Below are 24,302 nucleotides of genomic sequence, written 5' to 3'. Positions count from 1 at the left end.
AATCTCGCTAGTTTTGATCTAAAACGATGTATCCCGTTGTTTTGAGCCGGAATACAAGTTTTCGCGCAGTTCTGAGAGAAAACGTTTACAGCTCTCTCTCGTCTACTCTTCGACGACTTGTAAAATCGATGTTCGTGAATCTCGCTAGTTTCGTTCTAAAACGATGTATGCCGTTGTTTTGAGTCGGAATACAAGTTTTCGCGCCGTTCTGAGAGCAAAAGGTTACAGCTCTCTCTCTTCTACTCTGCGACGACTTGTAAAATCGATGTTCGTGAATCTCGCTAGTTTCGGTCTAAAACGATGTATCCCGTTGTTTTGAGCCGGAATTTAAGTTTTCGCGCAGTTCTGCAAGTTTACGGCTTTCTCTCGTCTACCCTTTGTCGACTTGTAAAATCTATGTTCGTGAATCTCTCTAATTTCGATCTAAAACGATGTATCCCGTTGTTTTGAGCCGGAATACAAGTTTTCGCGCAGTTCTGAGAGAGAAAGCTTACAGCTTTCTCTCGTCTACTCTTCGACGACTTGTAAAATCTAAGTGCGTAAATCGCGCTAGTTTCGATCTAAAACGATGTATCCCGTTGTTTTGAGCCGGAATTCAAGTTTTCGCGCAGTTCTGAGAGAGAAAGCATACAGCTTTCTCTCGTCTACTCTTCGACGACTTGTAAAGTCTAAGTGCGTAAATCGCGCTAGTTTCGATCTAAAACGATGTATCCCTTTGTTTTGAGCCGGAATTCAAGTTTTCGCTCAGTTCTGAGAGGAAAAGCTTTCAGCTTTCTCGCGTCTACTCTTCGACGACTTGTAAAATCAAAGTGCTTAAATCTCGCTAGTTTCGATCTAAAAGGATGTACCCTGTTGTTTTGAGCCGGAATACAAGTTTTCGTGCCGTTATGAGAGAAAAAGTTTACAACTTTCTCTCGTCTACTCTTCGACGACATGTAAAAACGATGTTCGTGAATCTCGCTAGTTTCAATCTAAAACGATGTATCCCGTTGTTTTGAGCCGGAATACAAGTTTTCGCGCAGTTCTGAGAGAAAAAGCTTACAGCTTTCTCTCGTCTACTCTTCGACGACTTGTAAAATCGAAGTGCGTAAATCTCGCTAGTTTCAATTTAAAACGATGTATCCCGTTGTTTTGAGCCGGAATACAAGTTTTCGCGCACTTCTGAGAGAAAACGTTTACAGCTCTCTCTCGTCTACTCTTCGACGACTTGTAAAATCGAAGTGCGTAAATCTCGCTAGTTTCGATCTAAAACAATGTATCTCGTTGTTTTGAGCCGGAATACAAGTTTTCGCGCAGTTCTAAGAGAAAACAATTACAGCTCTCTCTCGTCTACACTTCGACGACTTGTAAAATCGATGTTCGTGAATCTCGCTAGTTTCATTCTAAAACGATGTATCCCGTTGTTTTGAGCCGGAATTCAAGTTTTCGCGCAGTTCTGAGAGAAAAAGTTTACAGCTTTCTCTCGTCTACTCTTCGACGACTTGTAAAATCGAAGTGCATAAATCTCACTAGTTTCGATCTATATCGATGCATCCCGTTGTTTTGAGCCTGAATTCAAGTTTTCGCGCAGTTCTCAGAGAAAACGTTTACAGCCTTCTCTCGTCTACTTTTCGACGACTTGTAAAATCGAAGTACGTAAATCTCGCTAGTTTTGATCTAAAACGATGTATCTCGTTGTTTTTAGCCGGAATACAAGTTTTCGCTCAGTTCTGAGAGAAAAAGTTAATAGCTTTCTCTCGTCTACTCTTTGACCACTTGTAAAATCGAAGTGCGTAAATCTCGCTAGTTTCATTCTAAAACGATGTATCCCGTTGTTTTGAGCCGGAATTCAAGTTTTCGCGCAGTTCTGAGAGAAAAAGTTTACAGCTTTCTCTCGTCTACTCTTCGACGACTTGTAAAATCGAAGTGCATAAATCTCACTAGTTTCGATCTATATCGATGCATCCCGTTGTTTTGAGCCTGAATTCAAGTTTTCGCGCAGTTCTCAGAGAAAACGTTTACAGCCTTCTCTCGTCTACTTTTCGACGACTTGTAAAATCGAATTGCGTAAATCTCGCTAGTTTCTATCTAAAACGATGTATCCCTTTGTTTTGAGCCGAAATACAATTTTTCGCGCAGTTCAGAGAGAAAACGTTTACACCTTTCTCTTGTCTACTCTTCGACGACTTGTAAAATCGATGTTCGTGAATTTTGCTAGTTTCGATCTAAAACAATGTATCCCGTTGTTTTGAGCCGGAATAGAAGTTTTCGCGCTGTTCTGAGAGAAAAAGTTTACAGCTTTCTCTCGTCTACCCTGCGACGACTTATAAAATCTATGTTCGTGAACCTCGCTAGTTTCGATCTAAAAGGATGTATACCGTTGTTTTGAGCCGGAATACAAGTTTTCGCGCAGTTCTGAGAGAAAAAGCTTATAGCTTTCCCTCGTCTACTCTTCGACGACTTGTAAAATCGAAGTGCGTAAATCTCGCTAGTTTTGATCTAAAACGATCTATCTCGTTGCTTTTAGTCGGAATACAAGTTTTGCGCAGTTCTGAGAGAAAATGTTTACACCTTTCTCTTGTCTACTCTTCGACGACTTGTAAAATCGATGTTCGTGAATTTTGCTAGTTTCGATCTACAACAATGTATCCCGTTGTTTTGAGCCGGAATAGAAGTTTTCGCGCAGTTCTGAGAGAAAAAGTTAACAGCTTTCTCTCGTCTACTCTTTGACCACTTGTAAAATCGAAGTGCGTAAATCTCGCTCGTTTTGATCTAAAACGATGTATCCCGTGGTTTTGAGCCGGAGTACAAGTTTTCGCGCAGTTCTGAGAGAAAGTTTACAGCTTTCTCTCGTCTACCCTTTGTCGACTTGTAAAATCTATGATCCTGAATCTCTCTAGTTTCGATCTAAAACGATGTATCCCGTTGCTTTGAGCCGGAATTCAAGTTTTCGCGCAGTTCTGAGAGAAAAAGCTTATAGCTTTCTCTCGTCTACTCTTCGACGACTTGTAAAATCGAAGTGCGTAAATCTAGCTAGTTTCGATCTAAAACGATGTATCCCGTTGTTTTTAGCCGGAATACAAGTTTTCGCGCAGTTCTGAGAGAAAACGTTTACAGCTCTCTCTCGTCTACTCTTCGACGACTTGTAAAATCGATGTTCGTGAATCTCGCTAGTTTTGATCTAAAACGATGTATCCTGTTGTTTTGAGCCGGAATTCAAGTTTTCGCGCAGTTCTGAGAGAAACGTTTACAGCTTTCTCTCGTCTACTCTTCCACGACTTGTAAAATCGAAGTGCGTAAATCTCGCTAGTTTCGATCTAAATCGATGCATCCCGTTGTTTTGAGCCGGAATTCAAGTTTTCGCGCAGTTCTGAGAGAAAAAGCTTACAGCCTTCTCTCGTCTACTTTTCGACGACATGTAATATCGAATTGCGTAAATCTCGCTAGTTTCTATCTAAAACGATGTATCCCGTTGTTTTGAGCCGGAATACAAGTTTTCGCGCAGTTCTGAAAGAAAAAGTTTAAACCTTTCTCTCGTCTACTCTTCGGCGACTTCTAAAATCGATGTTCGTGAATCTCGCTAGTTTCGATCTAAAACGATGTATCCCGTTATTTTGAGCCGGAATACAAGTTTTGGCGCAGTTCTGAGAGAAAAAGGTTAAAGCTCTTTCTCGTCTACTCTTCGACGACTTGTAAAATCGAAGTGCGTAAATCTCGCTCGTTTTGACCTAAAACGATGTATCCCGTGGTTTTGAGCCGGAATACAAGTTTTCGCGCAGTTCTGAGAGAAAGTTTACAGCTTTCTCTCGTCAACCCTTTGTCGACTTGTAAAATCTATGATCCTGAATCTCTCTAGTTTCGATCTAAAACGATGTATCCCGTTGTTTTGAGCCGGAATTTAAGTTTTCGCGCAGTTCTGAGAGAAAAAGCTTATAGCTTTCTCTCGTCTACTCTTCGACGACTTGTAAAATCGAAGTACATAAATCTCGCTAGTTTTGATCTAAAACGATGTATCTCGTTGCTTTTAGTCGCAATACAAGTTTTGCGCAGTTCTGAGAGAAAATGTTTAACACTTTCTCTTGTCTACTCTTCGACGACTTGTAAAATCAATGTTCGTGAATTTTGCTAGTTTCGATCTAAAACAATGTATCCCGTTGTTTGAGCCGGAATAGAAGTTTTCGCCCAGTTTTGAGAGAAAAAGTTTACAGCTTTCTCTCGTCGACTCTTCGACGACTTGTAGAATCGAAGTGCGTAAATCTCGCTAGTTTCGATCTAAAACGATGTACCCTGTTGTTTTGAGCCGGAATACAAGTTTTCGCGCAGTTATGAGCGAAAAAGTTTACAACTTTCTCTCGTCTACTCTTCGACGACATGTAAAATCGATGTTCGTGAATCTCGCTAGTTTCGATCTGAAACGATGTATCCCGTTGTTTTGAGCCGGAATACAAGTTTTCGCGCAGTTCTGAGAGAAAAAGCTTTCAGCTTTCTCTTGTCTACTCTTCGACGACTTGTAAAATCGAAGTGCGTAAATCTCGCTAGTTTTGATCTAAAACGATGTATCCCGTTGTTTTGAGCCGGAATACAAGTTTTCGCGCAGTTCTGAGAGAAAACGTTTACAGCTCTCTCTCGTCTACTCTTCGACGACTTGTAAAATCGATGTTCGTGAATCTCGCTAGTTTCGTTCTAAAACGATGTATGCCGTTGTTTTGAGTCGGAATACAAGTTTTCGCGCCGTTCTGAGAGCAAAAGGTTACAGCTCTCTCTCTTCTACTCTGCGACGACTTGTAAAATCGATGTTCGTGAATCTCGCTAGTTTCGGTCTAAAACGATGTATCCCGTTGTTTTGAGCCGGAATTTAAGTTTTCGCGCAGTTCTGCAAGTTTACGGCTTTCTCTCGTCTACCCTTTGTCGACTTGTAAAATCTATGTTCGTGAATCTCTCTAATTTCGATCTAAAACGATGTATCCCGTTGTTTTGAGCCGGAATACAAGTTTTCGCGCAGTTCTGAGAGAGAAAGCTTACAGCTTTCTCTCGTCTACTCTTCGACGACTTGTAAAATCTAAGTGCGTAAATCGCGCTAGTTTCGATCTAAAACGATGTATCCCGTTGTTTTGAGCCGGAATTCAAGTTTTCGCGCAGTTCTGAGAGAGAAAGCATACAGCTTTCTCTCGTCTACTCTTCGACGACTTGTAAAGTCTAAGTGCGTAAATCGCGCTAGTTTCGATCTAAAACGATGTATCCCTTTGTTTTGAGCCGGAATTCAAGTTTTCGCTCAGTTCTGAGAGGAAAAGCTTTCAGCTTTCTCGCGTCTACTCTTCGACGACTTGTAAAATCAAAGTGCTTAAATCTCGCTAGTTTCGATCTAAAAGGATGTACCCTGTTGTTTTGAGCCGGAATACAAGTTTTCGTGCCGTTATGAGAGAAAAAGTTTACAACTTTCTCTCGTCTACTCTTCGACGACATGTAAAAACGATGTTCGTGAATCTCGCTAGTTTCAATCTAAAACGATGTATCCCGTTGTTTTGAGCCGGAATACAAGTTTTCGCGCAGTTCTGAGAGAAAAAGCTTACAGCTTTCTCTCGTCTACTCTTCGACGACTTGTAAAATCGAAGTGCGTAAATCTCGCTAGTTTCAATTTAAAACGATGTATCCCGTTGTTTTGAGCCGGAATACAAGTTTTCGCGCACTTCTGAGAGAAAACGTTTACAGCTCTCTCTCGTCTACTCTTCGACGACTTGTAAAATCGAAGTGCGTAAATCTCGCTAGTTTCGATCTAAAACAATGTATCTCGTTGTTTTGAGCCGGAATACAAGTTTTCGCGCAGTTCTAAGAGAAAACAATTACAGCTCTCTCTCGTCTACACTTCGACGACTTGTAAAATCGATGTTCGTGAATCTCGCTAGTTTCATTCTAAAACGATGTATCCCGTTGTTTTGAGCCGGAATTCAAGTTTTCGCGCAGTTCTGAGAGAAAAAGTTTACAGCTTTCTCTCGTCTACTCTTCGACGACTTGTAAAATCGAAGTGCATAAATCTCACTAGTTTCGATCTATATCGATGCATCCCGTTGTTTTGAGCCTGAATTCAAGTTTTCGCGCAGTTCTCAGAGAAAACGTTTACAGCCTTCTCTCGTCTACTTTTCGACGACTTGTAAAATCGAAGTACGTAAATCTCGCTAGTTTTGATCTAAAACGATGTATCTCGTTGTTTTTAGCCGGAATACAAGTTTTCGCTCAGTTCTGAGAGAAAAAGTTAATAGCTTTCTCTCGTCTACTCTTTGACCACTTGTAAAATCGAAGTGCGTAAATCTCGCTAGTTTCATTCTAAAACGATGTATCCCGTTGTTTTGAGCCGGAATTCAAGTTTTCGCGCAGTTCTGAGAGAAAAAGTTTACAGCTTTCTCTCGTCTACTCTTCGACGACTTGTAAAATCGAAGTGCATAAATCTCACTAGTTTCGATCTATATCGATGCATCCCGTTGTTTTGAGCCTGAATTCAAGTTTTCGCGCAGTTCTCAGAGAAAACGTTTACAGCCTTCTCTCGTCTACTTTTCGACGACTTGTAAAATCGAATTGCGTAAATCTCGCTAGTTTCTATCTAAAACGATGTATCCCTTTGTTTTGAGCCGAAATACAATTTTTCGCGCAGTTCAGAGAGAAAACGTTTACACCTTTCTCTTGTCTACTCTTCGACGACTTGTAAAATCGATGTTCGTGAATTTTGCTAGTTTCGATCTAAAACAATGTATCCCGTTGTTTTGAGCCGGAATAGAAGTTTTCGCGCTGTTCTGAGAGAAAAAGTTTACAGCTTTCTCTCGTCTACCCTGCGACGACTTATAAAATCTATGTTCGTGAACCTCGCTAGTTTCGATCTAAAAGGATGTATACCGTTGTTTTGAGCCGGAATACAAGTTTTCGCGCAGTTCTGAGAGAAAAAGCTTATAGCTTTCCCTCGTCTACTCTTCGACGACTTGTAAAATCGAAGTGCGTAAATCTCGCTAGTTTCGATCTAAAACGATGTATCCCGTTGTTTTGTGCCGGAATACAAGTTTTCGCGCAGTTCTGAGAGAAAACATTTACAGCTCTCTATCGTCTACTCTTCGACGACTTGTAAAATCGATGTGCGTAAATCTCGCTAGTTTCGATCTAAATCGATGCATCCCGTTGTTTTGAGCCGGAATTCAAGTTTTCGCGCAGTTCTCAGAGAAAACGTTTACAGCCTTCTCTCGTCTACTTTTCGACGACTTGTAAAATCGAATTGCGTAAATCTCGCTAGTTTATATCTAAAACGATGTATACCTTTGTTTTGAGCCGAAATACAAGTTTTCGCGCAGTTCTGAGAGAAAACGTTTAAACCTTTTTCTCGTCTACTCTTCGACGACTTGTAAAATCGATGTTCGTGAATTTTGCTAGTTTCGATCTAAAACAATGTATCCCGTTGTTTGAGCCGGAATAGAAATTTTCGCGCAGTTCTGAGAGAAAAAGTTTACAGCTTTCTCTCGTCTACTCTTCGACGACTTGTAAAATGCAAGTACGTAAATCTCGCTAGTTTTGATCTAAAACGATTTATCTCGTTGTTTTTAGCCGGAATACAAGTTTTCGCGCAGTTCTGAAAGAAAATGTTTACACCTTTCTCTTGTCTACTCTTCGAAGACTTGTAAAATCGATGTTCTTGAATTTTGCTAGTTTCGATCTAAAACAATGTATCCCGTTGTTTTGAGCCGGAATAGAAGTTTTCGCGCAGTTCAGAGAGAAAAAGTTTACAGCTTTCTCTCGTCTACTCTTCGACGACTTGTAAAATCGAAGTACGTAAATCTCGCTAGTTTTGATCTAAAACGATGTATCTCGTTGTTTTTAGCCGGAATACAAGTTTTCGCTCAGTTCTGAGAGAAAAAGTTAATAGCTTTCTCTCGTCTACTCTTTGACCACTTGTAAAATCGAAGTGCGTAAATCTCGCTCGTTTTGATCTAAAACAATGTATCCCGTGGTTTTGAGCCGGAATACAAGTTTTCGCGCAGTTCTGAGAGAAAGTTTACAGCTTTCTCTCGTCTACCCTTTGTCGACTTGTAAAATCTATGATCCTGAATCTCTCTAGTTTCGATCTAAAACGATGAATCCCGTTGTTTTGAGCCGGAATTCAAGTTTTCGCGCAGTTCTGAGAGAAAAAGCTTATAGCTTTCTCTCGTCTACTCTTCGACGACTTGTAAAATCGAAGTGCGTAAATCTAGCTAGTTTCGATCTAAAACGATGTATCCCGTTGTTTTTAGCCGGAATACAAGTTTTCGCACAGTTCTCAGAGAAAACGTTTACAGCTCTCTCTCGTCTACTCTTCGAAGACTTGTAAAATCGATGTTCGTGAATCTCGCTAGTTTTGATCTAAAACGATGTATCCTGTTGTTTTGAGCCGGAATTCAAGTTTTCGCGCAGTTCTGAGAGAAACGTTTACAGCTTTCTCTCGTCTACTCTTCCACGACTTGTAAAATCGAAGTGCGTAAATCTCGCTAGTTTCAATCTAAATCGATGCATCCCGTTGTTTTGAGCCGGAATTCAAGTTTTCGCGCAGTTCTGAGAGAAAAAGCTTACAGCCTTCTCTCGTCTACTTTTCGACGACATGTAATATCGAATTGCGTAAATCTCGCTAGTTTCTATCTAAAACGATGTATCCCGTTGTTTTGAGCCGGAGTACAAGTTTTCGCGCAGTTCTGAAAGAAAAAGTTTAAACCTTTCTCTCTACTCTTCGGCGACTTCTAAAATCGATGTTCGTGAATCTCGCTAGTTTCGATCTAAAACGATGTATCCCGTTATTTTGAGCCGGAATACAAGTTTTGGCGCAGTTCTCAGAGAAAAAGTTTACAGCTCTCTCTCGTCTACTCTTCGACGACTTGTAAAATCAAAGTACGTAAATCTCGCTAGTTTTGATCTAAAACGATCTATCTCGTTGCTTTTAGTCGGAATACAAGTTTTGCGCAGTTCTGAGAGAAAATGTTTACACCTTTCTCTTGTCTACTCTTCGACGACTTGTAAAATCGATGTTCGTGAATTTTGCTAGTTTCGATCTACAACAATGTATCCCGTTGTTTTGAGCCGGAATAGAAGTTTTCGCGCCGTTCTGAGAGAAAAAGTTTACAGCTTTCTCTCGTCTACTCTTCGACGACTTGTAAAATCGATGTTCGCGAATCTCGCTACTTTCGATCTAAAACTATGTATCCCGTTGTTTTGAGCGGGAATTCAAGTTTTCCCGCAGTTCTGAGAGAAACGTTTACAGCTTTCTCTCGTCTACCCTTTGTCGACTTGTAAAATCTATGATCCTGAATCTCTCTAGTTTCGATCTAAAACGATGAATCCCGTTGTTTTGAGCCGGAATTCAAGTTTTCGCGCAGTTCTGAGAGAAAAAGCTTATAGCTTTCTCTCGTCTACTCTTCGACGACTTGTAAAATCGAAGTGCGTAAATCTAGCTAGTTTCGATCTAAAACGATGTATCCCGTTGTTTTTAGCCGGAATACAAGTTTTCGCGCAGTTCTCAGAGAAAACGTTTACAGCTCTCTCTCGTCTACTCTTCGAAGACTTGTAAAATCGATGTTCGTGAATCTCGCTAGTTTTGATCTAAAACGATGTATCCTGTTGTTTTGAGCCGGAATTCAAGTTTTCGCGCAGTTCTGAGAGAAACGTTTACAGCTTTCTCTCGTCTACTCTTCCACGACTTGTAAAATCGAAGTGCGTAAATCTCGCTAGTTTCAATCTAAATCGATGCATCCCGTTGTTTTGAGCCGGAAATCAAGTTTTCGCGCAGTTCTGAGAGAAAAAGCTTACAGCCTTCTCTCGTCTACTTTTCGATGACATGTAATATCGAATTGCGTAAATCTCGCTAGTTTCTATCTAAAACGATGTATCCCGTTGTTTTGAGCCGGAGTACAAGTTTTCGCGCAGTTCTGAAAGAAAAAGTTTAAACCTTTCTCTCTACTCTTCGGCGACTTCTAAAATCGATGTTCGTGAATCTCGCTAGTTTCGATCTAAAACGATGTATCCCGTTATTTTGATCCGGAATACAAGTTTTGGCGCAGTTCTCAGAGAAAAAGTTTACAGCTCTCTCTCGTCTACTCTTCGACGACTTGTAAAATCAAAGTACGTAAATCTCGCTAGTTTTGATCTAAAACGATCTATCTCGTTGCTTTTAGTCGGAATACAAGTTTTGCGCAGTTCTGAGAGAAAATGTTTACACCTTTCTCTTGTCTACTCTTCGACGACTTGTAAAATCGATGTTCGTGAATTTTGCTAGTTTCGATCTACAACAATGTATCCCGTTGTTTTGAGCCGGAATAGAAGTTTTCGCGCAGTTCTGAGAGAAAAAGTTAACAGCTTTCTCTCGTCTACTCTTTGACCACTTGTAAAATCGAAGTGCGTAAATCTCGCTCGTTTTGATCTAAAACGATGTATCCCGTGGTTTTGAGCCGGAATGCAAGTTTTCGCGCAGTTCTGAGAGAAAGTTTACAGCTTTCTCTCGTCTACCCTTTGTCGACTTGTAAAATCTATGATCCTGAATCTCTCTAGTTTCGATCTAAAACGATGTATCCCGTTGCTTTGAGCCGGAATTCAAGTTTTCGCGCAGTTCTGAGAGAAAAAGCTTATAGCTTTCTCTCGTCTACTCTTCGACGACTTGTAAAATCGAAGTGCGTAAATCTAGCTAGTTTCGATCTAAAACGATGTATCCCGTTGTTTTTAGCCGGAATACAAGTTTTCGCGCAGTTCTGAGAGAAAACGTTTACAGCTCTCTCTCGTCTACTCTTCGACGACTTGTAAAATCGATGTTCGTGAATCTCGCTAGTTTTGATCTAAAACGATGTATCCTGTTGTTTTGAGCCGGAATTCAAGTTTTCGCGCAGTTCTGAGAGAAACGTTTACAGCTTTCTCTCGTCTACTCTTCCACGACTTGTAAAATCGAAGTGCGTAAATCTCGCTAGTTTCGATCTAAATCGATGCATCCCGTTGTTTTGAGCCGGAATTCAAGTTTTCGCGCAGTTCTGAGAGAAAAAGCTTACAGCCTTCTCTCGTCTACTTTTCGACGACATGTAATATCGAATTGCGTAAATCTCGCTAGTTTCTATCTAAAACGATGTATCCCGTTGTTTTGAGCCGGAATACAAGTTTTCGCGCAGTTCTGAAAGAAAAAGTTTAAACCTTTCTCTCGTCTACTCTTCGGCGACTTCTAAAATCGATGTTCGTGAATCTCGCTAGTTTCGATCTAAAACGATGTATCCCGTTATTTTGAGCCGGAATACAAGTTTTGGCGCAGTCCTGAGAGAAAAAGGTTAAAGCTCTTTCTCGTCTACTCTTCGACGACTTGTAAAATCGCAGTACGTAAATCTCGCTAGTTTTGATCTAAAACGATGTATCTCGTTGTTTTCAGCCACAATACAAGTTTTCGCTCAGTTCTGAGAGAAAAAGTTAACAGCTTTCTCTCGTCTACTCTTTGACGACTTGTAAAATCGAAGTGCGTAAATCTCGCTCGTTTTGACCTAAAACGATGTATCCCGTTGTTTTGAGCCGGAATTTAAGTTTTCGCGCAGTTCTGCAAGTTTACGGCTTTCTCTCGTCTACCCTTTGTCGACTTGTAAAATCTATGTTCGTGAATCTCTCTAATTTCGATCTAAAACGATGTATCCCGTTGTTTTGAGCCGGAATACAAGTTTTCGCGCAGTTCTGAGAGAGAAAGCTTACAGCTTTCTCTCGTCTACTCTTCGACGACTTGTAAAATCTAAGTGCGTAAATCGCGCTAGTTTCGATCTAAAACGATGTATCCCGTTGTTTTGAGCCGGAATTCAAGTTTTCGCGCAGTTCTGAGAGAGAAAGCATACAGCTTTCTCTCGTCTACTCTTCGACGACTTGTAAAGTCTAAGTGCGTAAATCGCGCTAGTTTCGATCTAAAACGATGTATCCCGTTGTTTTGAGCCGGAATTCAAGTTTTCGCTCAGTTCTGAGAGGAAAAGCTTTCAGCTTTCTCGCGTCTACTCTTCGACGACTTGTAAAATCAAAGTGCTTAAATCTCGCTAGTTTCGATCTAAAACGATGTACCCTGTTGTTTTGAGCCGGAATACAAGTTTTCGTGCCGTTATGAGAGAAAAAGTTTACAACTTTCTCTCGTCTACTCTTCGACGACATGTAAAAACGATGTTCGTGAATCTCGCTAGTTTCAATCTAAAACGATGTATCCCGTTGTTTTGAGCCGGAATACAAGTTTTCGCGCAGTTCTGAGAGAAAAAGCTTACAGCTTTCTCTCGTCTACTCTTCGACGACTTGTAAAATCGAAGTGCGTAAATCTCGCTAGTTGCAATTTAAAACGATGTATCCCGTTGTTTTGAGCCGGAATACAAGTTTTCGCGCAGTTCTGAGAGAAAACGTTTACAGCTCTCTCTCGTCTACTCTTCGACGACTTGTAAAATCGAAGTGCGTAAATCTCGCTAGTTTCGATCTAAAACAATGTATCTCGTTGTTTTGAGCCGGAATACAAGTTTTCGCGCAGTTCTAAGAGAAAACAATTACAGCTCTCTCTCGTCTACACTTCGACGACTTGTAAAATCGATGTTCGTGAATCTCGCTAGTTTCATTCTAAAACGATGTATCCCGTTGTTTTGAGCCGGAATTCAAGTTTTCGCGCAGTTCTGAGAGAAAAAGTTTACAGCTTTCTCTCGTCTACTCTTCGACGACTTGTAAAATCGAAGTGCATAAATCTCACTAGTTTCGATCTATATCGATGCATCCCGTTGTTTTGAGCCTGAATTCAAGTTTTCGCGCAGTTCTCAGAGAAAACGTTTACAGCCTTCTCTCGTCTACTTTTCGACGACTTGTAAAATCGAATTGCGTAAATCTCGCTAGTTTCTATCTAAAACGATGTATCCCTTTGTTTTGAGCCGAAATACAATTTTTCGCGCAGTTCAGAGAGAAAACGTTTACACCTTTCTCTTGTCTACTCTTCGACGACTTGTAAAATCGATGTTCGTGAATTTTGCTAGTTTCGATCTAAAACAATGTATCCCGTTGTTTTGAGCCGGAATAGAAGTTTTCGCGCTGTTCTGAGAGAAAAAGTTTACAGCTTTCTCTCGTCTACCCTGCGACGACTTATAAAATCTATGTTCGTGAACCTCGCTAGTTTCGATCTAAAAGGATGTATCCCGTTGTTTTGAGCCGGAATACAAGTTTTCGCGCAGTTCTGAGAGAAAAAGCTTATAGCTTTCCCTCGTCTACTCTTCGACGACTTGTAAAATCGAAGTGCGTAAATCTCGCTAGTTTCGATCTAAAACGATGTATCCCGTTGTTTTGTGCCGGAATACAAGTTTTCGCGCAGTTCTGAGAGAAAACATTTACAGCTCTCTATCGTCTACTCTTCGACGACTTGTAAAATCGATGTGCGTAAATCTCGCTAGTTTCGATCTAAATCGATGCATCCCGTTGTTTTGAGCCGGAATTCAAGTTTTCGCGCAGTTCTCAGAGAAAACGTTTACAGCCTTCTCTCGTCTACTTTTCGACGACTTGTAAAATCGAATTGCGTAAATCTCGCTAGTTTATATCTAAAACGATGTATACCTTTGTTTTGAGCCGAAATACAAGTTTTCGCGCAGTTCTGAGAGAAAACGTTTAAACCTTTTTCTCGTCTACTCTTCGACGACTTGTAAAATCGATGTTCGTGAATTTTGCTAGTTTCGATCTAAAACAATGTATCCCGTTGTTTGAGCCGGAATAGAAATTTTCGCGCAGTTCTGAGAGAAAAAGTTTACAGCTTTCTCTCGTCTACTCTTCGACGACTTGTAAAATGCAAGTACGTAAATCTCGCTAGTTTTGATCTAAAACGATGTATCTCGTTGTTTTTAGCCGGAATACAAGTTTTCGCGCAGTTCTGAAAGAAAATGTTTACACCTTTCTCTTGTCTACTCTTCGAAGACTTGTAAAATCGATGTTCTTGAATTTTGCTAGTTTCGATCTAAAACAATGTATCCCGTTGTTTTGAGCCGGAATAGAAGTTTTCGCGCAGTTCAGAGAGAAAACGTTTACAGCTTTCTCTCGTCTACTCTTCGACGACTTGTAAAATCGAAGTACGTAAATCTCGCTAGTTTTGATCTAAAACGATGTATCTCGTTGTTTTTAGCCGGAATACAAGTTTTCGCTCAGTTCTGAGAGAAAAAGTTAATAGCTTTCTCTCGTCTACTCTTTGACCACTTGTAAAATCGAAGTGCGTAAATCTCGCTCGTTTTGATCTAAAACAATGTATCCCGTGGTTTTGAGCCGGAATACAAGTTTTCGCGCAGTTCTGAGAGAAAGTTTACAGCTTTCTCTCGTCTACCCTTTGTCGACTTGTAAAATCTATGATCCTGAATCTCTCTAGTTTCGATCTAAAACGATGAACCCCGTTGTTTTGAGCCGGAATTCAAGTTTTCGCGCAGTTCTGAGAGAAAAAGCTTATAGCTTTCTCTCGTCTACTCTTCGACGACTTGTAAAATCGAAGTGCGTAAATCTAGCTAGTTTCGATCTAAAACGATGTATCCCGTTGTTTTTAGCCGGAATACAAGTTTTCGCACAGTTCTCAGAGAAAACGTTTACAGCTCTCTCTCGTCTACTCTTCGAAGACTTGTAAAATCGATGTTCGTGAATCTCGCTAGTTTTGATCTAATACGATGTATCCTGTTGTTTTGAGCCGGAATTCAAGTTTTCGCGCAGTTCTGAGAGAAACGTTTACAGCTTTCTCTCGTCTACTCTTCCACGACTTGTAAAATCGAAGTGCGTAAATCTCGCTAGTTTCAATCTAAATCGATGCATCCCGTTGTTTTGAGCCGGAATTCAAGTTTTCGCGCAGTTCTGAGAGAAAAAGCTTACAGCCTTCTCTCGTCTACTTTTCGACGACATGTAATATCGAATTGCGTAAATCTCGCTAGTTTCTATCTAAAACGATGTATCCCGTTGTTTTGAGCCGGAGTACAAGTTTTCGCGCAGTTCTGAAAGAAAAAGTTTAAACCTTTCTCTCTACTCTTCGGCGACTTCTAAAATCGATGTTCGTGAATCTCGCTAGTTTCGATCTAAAACGATGTATCCCGTTATTTTGAGCCGGAATACAAGTTTTGGCGCAGTTCTCAGAGAAAAAGTTTACAGCTCTCTCTCGTCTACTCTTCGACGACTTGTAAAATCAAAGTACGTAAATCTCGCTAGTTTTGATCTAAAACGATCTATCTCGTTGCTTTTAGTCGGAATACAAGTTTTGCGCAGTTCTGAGAGAAAATGTTTACACCTTTCTCTTGTCTACTCTTCGACGACTTGTAAAATCGATGTTCGTGAATTTTGCTAGTTTCGATCTACAACAATGTATCCCGTTGTTTTGAGCCGGAATAGAAGTTTTCGCGCCGTTCTGAGAGAAAAAGTTTACAGCTTTCTCTCGTCTACTCTTCGACGACTTGTAAAATCGATGTTCGCGAATCTCGCTACTTTCGATCTAAAACTATGTATCCCGTTGTTTTGAGCGGGAATTCAAGTTTTCCCGCAGTTCTGAGAGAAACGTTTACAGCTTTCTCTCGTCTACCCTTTGTCGACTTGTAAAATCTATGATCCTGAATCTCTCTAGTTTCGATCTAAAACGATGAATCCCGTTGTTTTGAGCCGGAATTCAAGTTTTCGCGCAGTTCTGAGAGAAAAAGCTTATAGCTTTCTCTCGTCTACTCTTCGACGACTTGTAAAATCGAAGTGCGTAAATCTAGCTAGTTTCGATCTAAAACGATGTATCCCGTTGTTTTTAGCCGGAATACAAGTTTTCGCGCAGTTCTCAGAGAAAACGTTTACAGCTCTCTCTCGTCTACTCTTCGAAGACTTGTAAAATCGATGTTCGTGAATCTCGCTAGTTTTGATCTAAAACGATGTATCCTGTTGTTTTGAGCCGGAATTCAAGTTTTCGCGCAGTTCTGAGAGAAACGTTTACAGCTTTCTCTCGTCTACTCTTCCACGACTTGTAAAATCGAAGTGCGTAAATCTCGCTAGTTTCAATCTAAATCGATGCATCCCGTTGTTTTGAGCCGGAAATCAAGTTTTCGCGCAGTTCTGAGAGAAAAAGCTTACAGCCTTCTCTCGTCTACTTTTCGATGACATGTAATATCGAATTGCGTAAATCTCGCTAGTTTCTATCTAAAACGATGTATCCCGTTGTTTTGAGCCGGAGTACAAGTTTTCGCGCAGTTCTGAAAGAAAAAGTTTAAACCTTTCTCTCTACTCTTCGGCGACTTCTAAAATCGATGTTCGTGAATCTCGCTAGTTTCGATCTAAAACGATGTATCCCGTTATTTTGATCCGGAATACAAGTTTTGGCGCAGTTCTCAGAGAAAAAGTTTACAGCTCTCTCTCGTCTACTCTTCGACGACTTGTAAAATCAAAGTACGTAAATCTCGCTAGTTTTGATCTAAAACGATCTATCTCGTTGCTTTTAGTCGGAATACAAGTTTTGCGCAGTTCTGAGAGAAAATGTTTACACCTTTCTCTTGTCTACTCTTCGACGACTTGTAAAATCGATGTTCGTGAATTTTGCTAGTTTCGATCTACAACAATGTATCCCGTTGTTTTGAGCCGGAATAGAAGTTTTCGCGCAGTTCTGAGAGAAAAAGTTAACAGCTTTCTCTCGTCTACTCTTTGACCACTTGTAAAATCGAAGTGCGTAAATCTCGCTCGTTTTGATCTAAAACGATGTATCCCGTGGTTTTGAGCCGGAATGCAAGTTTTCGCGCAGTTCTGAGAGAAAGTTTACAGCTTTCTCTCGTCTACCCTTTGTCGACTTGTAAAATCTATGATCCTGAATCTCTCTAGTTTCGATCTAAAACGATGTATCCCGTTGCTTTGAGCCGGAATTCAAGTTTTCGCGCAGTTCTGAGAGAAAAAGCTTATAGCTTTCTCTCGTCTACTCTTCGACGACTTGTAAAATCGAAGTGCGTAAATCTAGCTAGTTTCGATCTAAAACGATGTATCCCGTTGTTTTTAGCCGGAATACAAGTTTTCGCGCAGTTCTGAGAGAAAACGTTTACAGCTCTCTCTCGTCTACTCTTCGACGACTTGTAAAATCGATGTTCGTGAATCTCGCTAGTTTTGATCTAAAACGATGTATCCTGTTGTTTTGAGCCGGAATTCAAGTTTTCGCGCAGTTCTGAGAGAAACGTTTACAGCTTTCTCTCGTCTACTCTTCCACGACTTGTAAAATCGAAGTGCGTAAATCTCGCTAGTTTCGATCTAAATCGATGCATCCCGTTGTTTTGAGCCGGAATTCAAGTTTTCGCGCAGTTCTGAGAGAAAAAGCTTACAGCCTTCTCTCGTCTACTTTTCGACGACATGTAATATCGAATTGCGTAAATCTCGCTAGTTTCTATCTAAAACGATGTATCCCGTTGTTTTGAGCCGGAATACAAGTTTTCGCGCAGTTCTGAAAGAAAAAGTTTAAACCTTTCTCTCGTCTACTCTTCGGCGACTTCTAAAATCGATGTTCGTGAATCTCGCTAGTTTCGATCTAAAACGATGTATCCCGTTATTTTGAGCCGGAATACAAGTTTTGGCGCAGTCCTGAGAGAAAAAGGTTAAAGCTCTTTCTCGTCTACTCTTCGACGACTTGTAAAATCGCAGTACGTAAATCTCGCTAGTTTTGATCTAAAACGATGTATCTCGTTGTTTTCAGCCACAATACAAGTTTTCGCTCAGTTCTGAGAGAAAAAGTTAACAGCTTTCTCTCGTCTACTCTTTGACGACTTGTAAAATCGAAGTGCGTAAATCTCGCTCGTTTTGACCTAAAACGATGTATCCCGTTGTTTTGAGCCGGAATTTAAGTTTTCGCGCAGTTCTGCAAGTTTACGGCTTTCTCTCGTCTACCCTTTGTCGACTTGTAAAATCTATGTTCGTGAATCTCTCTAATTTCGATCTAAAACGATGTATCCCGTTGTTTTGAGCCGGAATACAAGTTTTCGCGCAGTTCTGAGAGAGAAAGCTTACAGCTTTCTCTCGTCTACTCTTCGACGACTTGTAAAATCTAAGTGCGTAAATCGCGCTAGTTTCGATCTAAAACGATGTATCCCGTTGTTTTGAGCCGGAATTCAAGTTTTCGCGCAGTTCTGAGAGAGAAAGCATACAGCTTTCTCTCGTCTACTCTTCGACGACTTGTAAAGTCTAAGTGCGTAAATCGCGCTAGTTTCGATCTAAAACGATGTATCCCGTTGTTTTGAGCCGGAATTCAAGTTTTCGCTCAGTTCTGAGAGGAAAAGCTTTCAGCTTTCTCGCGTCTACTCTTCGACGACTTGTAAAATCAAAGTGCTTAAATCTCGCTAGTTTCGATCTAAAACGATGTACCCTGTTGTTTTGAGCCGGAATACAAGTTTTCGTGCCGTTATGAGAGAAAAAGTTTACAACTTTCTCTCGTCTACTCTTCGACGACATGTAAAAACGATGTTCGTGAATCTCGCTAGTTTCAATCTAAAACGATGTATCCCGTTGTTTTGAGCCGGAATACAAGTTTTCGCGCAGTTCTGAGAGAAAAAGCTTACAGCTTTCTCTCGTCTACTCTTCGACGACTTGTAAAATCGAAGTGCGTAAATCTCGCTAGTTGCAATTTAAAACGATGTATCCCGTTGTTTTGAGCCGGAATACAAGTTTTCGCGCAGTTCTGAGAGAAAACGTTTACAGCTCTCTCTCGTCTACTCTTCGACGACTTGTAAAATCGAAGTGCGTAAATCTCGCTAGTTTCGATCTAAAACAATGTATCTCGTTGTTTTGAGCCGGAATACAAGTTTTCGCGCAGTTCTAAGAGAAAACAATTACAGCTCTCTCTCGTCTACACTTCGACGACTTGTAAAATCGATGTTCGTGAATCTCGCTAGTTTCATTCTAAAACGATGTATCCCGTTGTTTTGAGCCGGAATTCAAGTTTTCGCGCAGTTCTCAGAGAAAACGTTTACAGCTCTCTCTCGTCTACTCTTCGAAGACTTGTAAAATCGATGTTCGTGAATCTCGCTAGTTTTGATCTAAAACGATGTATCCTGTTGTTTTGAGCCGGAATTCAAGTTTTCGCGCAGTTCTGAGAGAAACGTTTACAGCTTTCTCTCGTCTACTCTTCCACGACTTGTAAAATCGAAGTGCGTAAATCTCGCTAGTTTCAATCTAAATCGATGCATCCCGTTGTTTTGAGCCGGAAATCAAGTTTTCGCGCAGTTCTGAGAGAAAAAGCTTACAGCCTTCTCTCGTCTACTTTTCGATGACATGTAATATCGAATTGCGTAAATCTCGCTAGTTTCTATCTAAAACGATGTATCCCGTTGTTTTGAGCCGGAGTACAAGTTTTCGCGCAGTTCTGAAAGAAAAAGTTTAAACCTTTCTCTCTACTCTTCGGCGACTTCTAAAATCGATGTTCGTGAATCTCGCTAGTTTCGATCTAAAACGATGTATCCCGTTATTTTGATCCGGAATACAAGTTTTGGCGCAGTTCTCAGAGAAAAAGTTTACAGCTCTCTCTCGTCTACTCTTCGACGACTTGTAAAATCAAAGTACGTAAATCTCGCTAGTTTTGATCTAAAACGATCTATCTCGTTGCTTTTAGTCGGAATACAAGTTTTGCGCAGTTCTGAGAGAAAATGTTTACACCTTTCTCTTGTCTACTCTTCGACGACTTGTAAAATCGATGTTCGTGAATTTTGCTAGTTTCGATCTACAACAATGTATCCCGTTGTTTTGAGCCGGAATAGAAGTTTTCGCGCAGTTCTGAGAGAAAAAGTTAACAGCTTTCTCTCGTCTACTCTTTGACCACTTGTAAAATCGAAGTGCGTAAATCTCGCTCGTTTTGATCTAAAACGATGTATCCCGTGGTTTTGAGCCGGAATGCAAGTTTTCGCGCAGTTCTGAGAGAAAGTTTACAGCTTTCTCTCGTCTACCCTTTGTCGACTTGTAAAATCTATGATCCTGAATCTCTCTAGTTTCGATCTAAAACGATGTATCCCGTTGCTTTGAGCCGGAATTCAAGTTTTCGCGCAGTTCTGAGAGAAAAAGCTTATAGCTTTCTCTCGTCTACTCTTCGACGACTTGTAAAATCGAAGTGCGTAAATCTAGCTAGTTTCGATCTAAAACGATGTATCCCGTTGTTTTTAGCCGGAATACAAGTTTTCGCGCAGTTCTGAGAGAAAACGTTTACAGCTCTCTCTCGTCTACTCTTCGACGACTTGTAAAATCGATGTTCGTGAATCTCGCTAGTTTTGATCTAAAACGATGTATCCTGTTGTTTTGAGCCGGAATTCAAGTTTTCGCGCAGTTCTGAGAGAAACGTTTACAGCTTTCTCTCGTCTACTCTTCCACGACTTGTAAAATCGAAGTGCGTAAATCTCGCTAGTTTCGATCTAAATCGATGCATCCCGTTGTTTTGAGCCGGAATTCAAGTTTTCGCGCAGTTCTGAGAGAAAAAGCTTACAGCCTTCTCTCGTCTACTTTTCGACGACATGTAATATCGAATTGCGTAAATCTCGCTAGTTTCTATCTAAAACGATGTATCCCGTTGTTTTGAGCCGGAATACAAGTTTTCGCGCAGTTCTGAAAGAAAAAGTTTAAACCTTTCTCTCGTCTACTCTTCGGCGACTTCTAAAATCGATGTTCGTGAATCTCGCTAGTTTCGATCTAAAACGATGTATCCCGTTATTTTGAGCCGGAATACAAGTTTTGGCGCAGTCCTGAGAGAAAAAGGTTAAAGCTCTTTCTCGTCTACTCTTCGACGACTTGTAAAATCGCAGTACGTAAATCTCGCTAGTTTTGATCTAAAACGATGTATCTCGTTGTTTTCAGCCACAATACAAGTTTTCGCTCAGTTCTGAGAGAAAAAGTTAACAGCTTTCTCTCGTCTACTCTTTGACGACTTGTAAAATCGAAGTGCGTAAATCTCGCTCGTTTTGACCTAAAACGATGTATCCCGTTGTTTTGAGCCGGAATTTAAGTTTTCGCGCAGTTCTGCAAGTTTACGGCTTTCTCTCGTCTACCCTTTGTCGACTTGTAAAATCTATGTTCGTGAATCTCTCTAATTTCGATCTAAAACGATGTATCCCGTTGTTTTGAGCCGGAATACAAGTTTTCGCGCAGTTCTGAGAGAGAAAGCTTACAGCTTTCTCTCGTCTACTCTTCGACGACTTGTAAAATCTAAGTGCGTAAATCGCGCTAGTTTCGATCTAAAACGATGTATCCCGTTGTTTTGAGCCGGAATTCAAGTTTTCGCGCAGTTCTGAGAGAGAAAGCATACAGCTTTCTCTCGTCTACTCTTCGACGACTTGTAAAGTCTAAGTGCGTAAATCGCGCTAGTTTCGATCTAAAACGATGTATCCCGTTGTTTTGAGCCGGAATTCAAGTTTTCGCTCAGTTCTGAGAGGAAAAGCTTTCAGCTTTCTCGCGTCTACTCTTCGACGACTTGTAAAATCAAAGTGCTTAAATCTCGCTAGTTTCGATCTAAAACGATGTACCCTGTTGTTTTGAGCCGGAATACAAGTTTTCGTGCCGTTATGAGAGAAAAAGTTTACAACTTTCTCTCGTCTACTCTTCGACGACATGTAAAAACGATGTTCGTGAATCTCGCTAGTTTCAATCTAAAACGATGTATCCCGTTGTTTTGAGCCGGAATACAAGTTTTCGCGCAGTTCTGAGAGAAAAAGCTTACAGCTTTCTCTCGTCTACTCTTCGACGACTTGTAAAATCGAAGTGCGTAAATCTCGCTAGTTGCAATTTAAAACGATGTATCCCGTTGTTTTGAGCCGGAATACAAGTTTTCGCGCAGTTCTGAGAGAAAACGTTTACAGCTCTCTCTCGTCTACTCTTCGACGACTTGTAAAATCGAAGTGCGTAAATCTCGCTAGTTTCGATCTAAAACAATGTATCTCGTTGTTTTGAGCCGGAATACAAGTTTTCGCGCAGTTCTAAGAGAAAACAATTACAGCTCTCTCTCGTCTACACTTCGACGACTTGTAAAATCGATGTTCGTGAATCTCGCTAGTTTCATTCTAAAACGATGTATCCCGTTGTTTTGAGCCGGAATTCAAGTTTTCGCGCAGTTCTGAGAGAAAAAGTTTACAGCTTTCTCTCGTCTACTCTTCGACGACTTGTAAAATCGAAGTGCATAAATCTCACTAGTTTCGATCTATATCGATGCATCCCGTTGTTTTGAGCCTGAATTCAAGTTTTCGCGCAGTTCTCAGAGAAAACGTTTACAGCCTTCTCTCGTCTACTTTTCGACGACTTGTAAAATCGAATTGCGTAAATCTCGCTAGTTTCTATCTAAAACGATGTATCCCTTTGTTTTGAGCCGAAATACAATTTTTCGCGCAGTTCAGAGAGAAAACGTTTACACCTTTCTCTTGTCTACTCTTCGACGACTTGTAAAATCGATGTTCGTGAATTTTGCTAGTTTCGATCTAAAACAATGTATCCCGTTGTTTTGAGCCGGAATAGAAGTTTTCGCGCTGTTCTGAGAGAAAAAGTTTACAGCTTTCTCTCGTCTACCCTGCGACGACTTATAAAATCTATGTTCGTGAACCTCGCTAGTTTCGATCTAAAAGGATGTATCCCGTTGTTTTGAGCCGGAATACAAGTTTTCGCGCAGTTCTGAGAGAAAAAGCTTATAGCTTTCCCTCGTCTACTCTTCGACGACTTGTAAAATCGAAGTGCGTAAATCTCGCTAGTTTCGATCTAAAACGATGTATCCCGTTGTTTTGTGCCGGAATACAAGTTTTCGCGCAGTTCTGAGAGAAAACATTTACAGCTCTCTATCGTCTACTCTTCGACGACTTGTAAAATCGATGTGCGTAAATCTCGCTAGTTTCGATCTAAATCGATGCATCCCGTTGTTTTGAGCCGGAATTCAAGTTTTCGCGCAGTTCTCAGAGAAAACGTTTACAGCCTTCTCTCGTCTACTTTTCGACGACTTGTAAAATCGAATTGCGTAAATCTCGCTAGTTTATATCTAAAACGATGTATACCTTTGTTTTGAGCCGAAATACAAGTTTTCGCGCAGTTCTGAGAGAAAACGTTTAAACCTTTTTCTCGTCTACTCTTCGACGACTTGTAAAATCGATGTTCGTGAATTTTGCTAGTTTCGATCTAAAACAATGTATCCCGTTGTTTGAGCCGGAATAGAAATTTTCGCGCAGTTCTGAGAGAAAAAGTTTACAGCTTTCTCTCGTCTACTCTTCGACGACTTGTAAAATGCAAGTACGTAAATCTCGCTAGTTTTGATCTAAAACGATGTATCTCGTTGTTTTTAGCCGGAATACAAGTTTTCGCGCAGTTCTGAAAGAAAATGTTTACACCTTTCTCTTGTCTACTCTTCGAAGACTTGTAAAATCGATGTTCTTGAATTTTGCTAGTTTCGATCTAAAACAATGTATCCCGTTGTTTTGAGCCGGAATAGAAGTTTTCGCGCAGTTCAGAGAGAAAACGTTTACAGCTTTCTCTCGTCTACTCTTCGACGACTTGTAAAATCGAAGTACGTAAATCTCGCTAGTTTTGATCTAAAACGATGTATCTCGTTGTTTTTAGCCGGAATACAAGTTTTCGCTCAGTTCTGAGAGAAAAAGTTAATAGCTTTCTCTCGTCTACTCTTTGACCACTTGTAAAATCGAAGTGCGTAAATCTCGCTCGTTTTGATCTAAAACAATGTATCCCGTGGTTTTGAGCCGGAATACAAGTTTTCGCGCAGTTCTGAGAGAAAGTTTACAGCTTTCTCTCGTCTACCCTTTGTCGACTTGTAAAATCTATGATCCTGAATCTCTCTAGTTTCGATCTAAAACGATGAATCCCGTTGTTTTGAGCCGGAATTCAAGTTTTCGCGCAGTTCTGAGAGAAAAAGCTTATAGCTTTCTCTCGTCTACTCTTCGACGACTTGTAAAATCGAAGTGCGTAAATCTAGCTAGTTTCGATCTAAAACGATGTATCCCGTTGTTTTTAGCCGGAATACAAGTTTTCGCACAGTTCTCAGAGAAAACGTTTACAGCTCTCTCTCGTCTACTCTTCGAAGACTTGTAAAATCGATGTTCGTGAATCTCGCTAGTTTTGATCTAATACGATGTATCCTGTTGTTTTGAGCCGGAATTCAAGTTTTCGCGCAGTTCTGAGAGAAACGTTTACAGCTTTCTCTCGTCTACTCTTCCACGACTTGTAAAATCGAAGTGCGTAAATCTCGCTAGTTTCAATCTAAATCGATGCATCCCGTTGTTTTGAGCCGGAATTCAAGTTTTCGCGCAGTTCTGAGAGAAAAAGCTTACAGCCTTCTCTCGTCTACTTTTCGACGACATGTAATATCGAATTGCGTA

Source organism: Amblyomma americanum, chromosome 4 (assembly GCF_052857255.1).
Source record: "Amblyomma americanum isolate KBUSLIRL-KWMA chromosome 4, ASM5285725v1, whole genome shotgun sequence".
NCBI classification, from domain to species: domain Eukaryota; kingdom Metazoa; phylum Arthropoda; class Arachnida; order Ixodida; family Ixodidae; genus Amblyomma; species Amblyomma americanum.
This window is presented reverse-complemented; position numbering follows the sequence as displayed.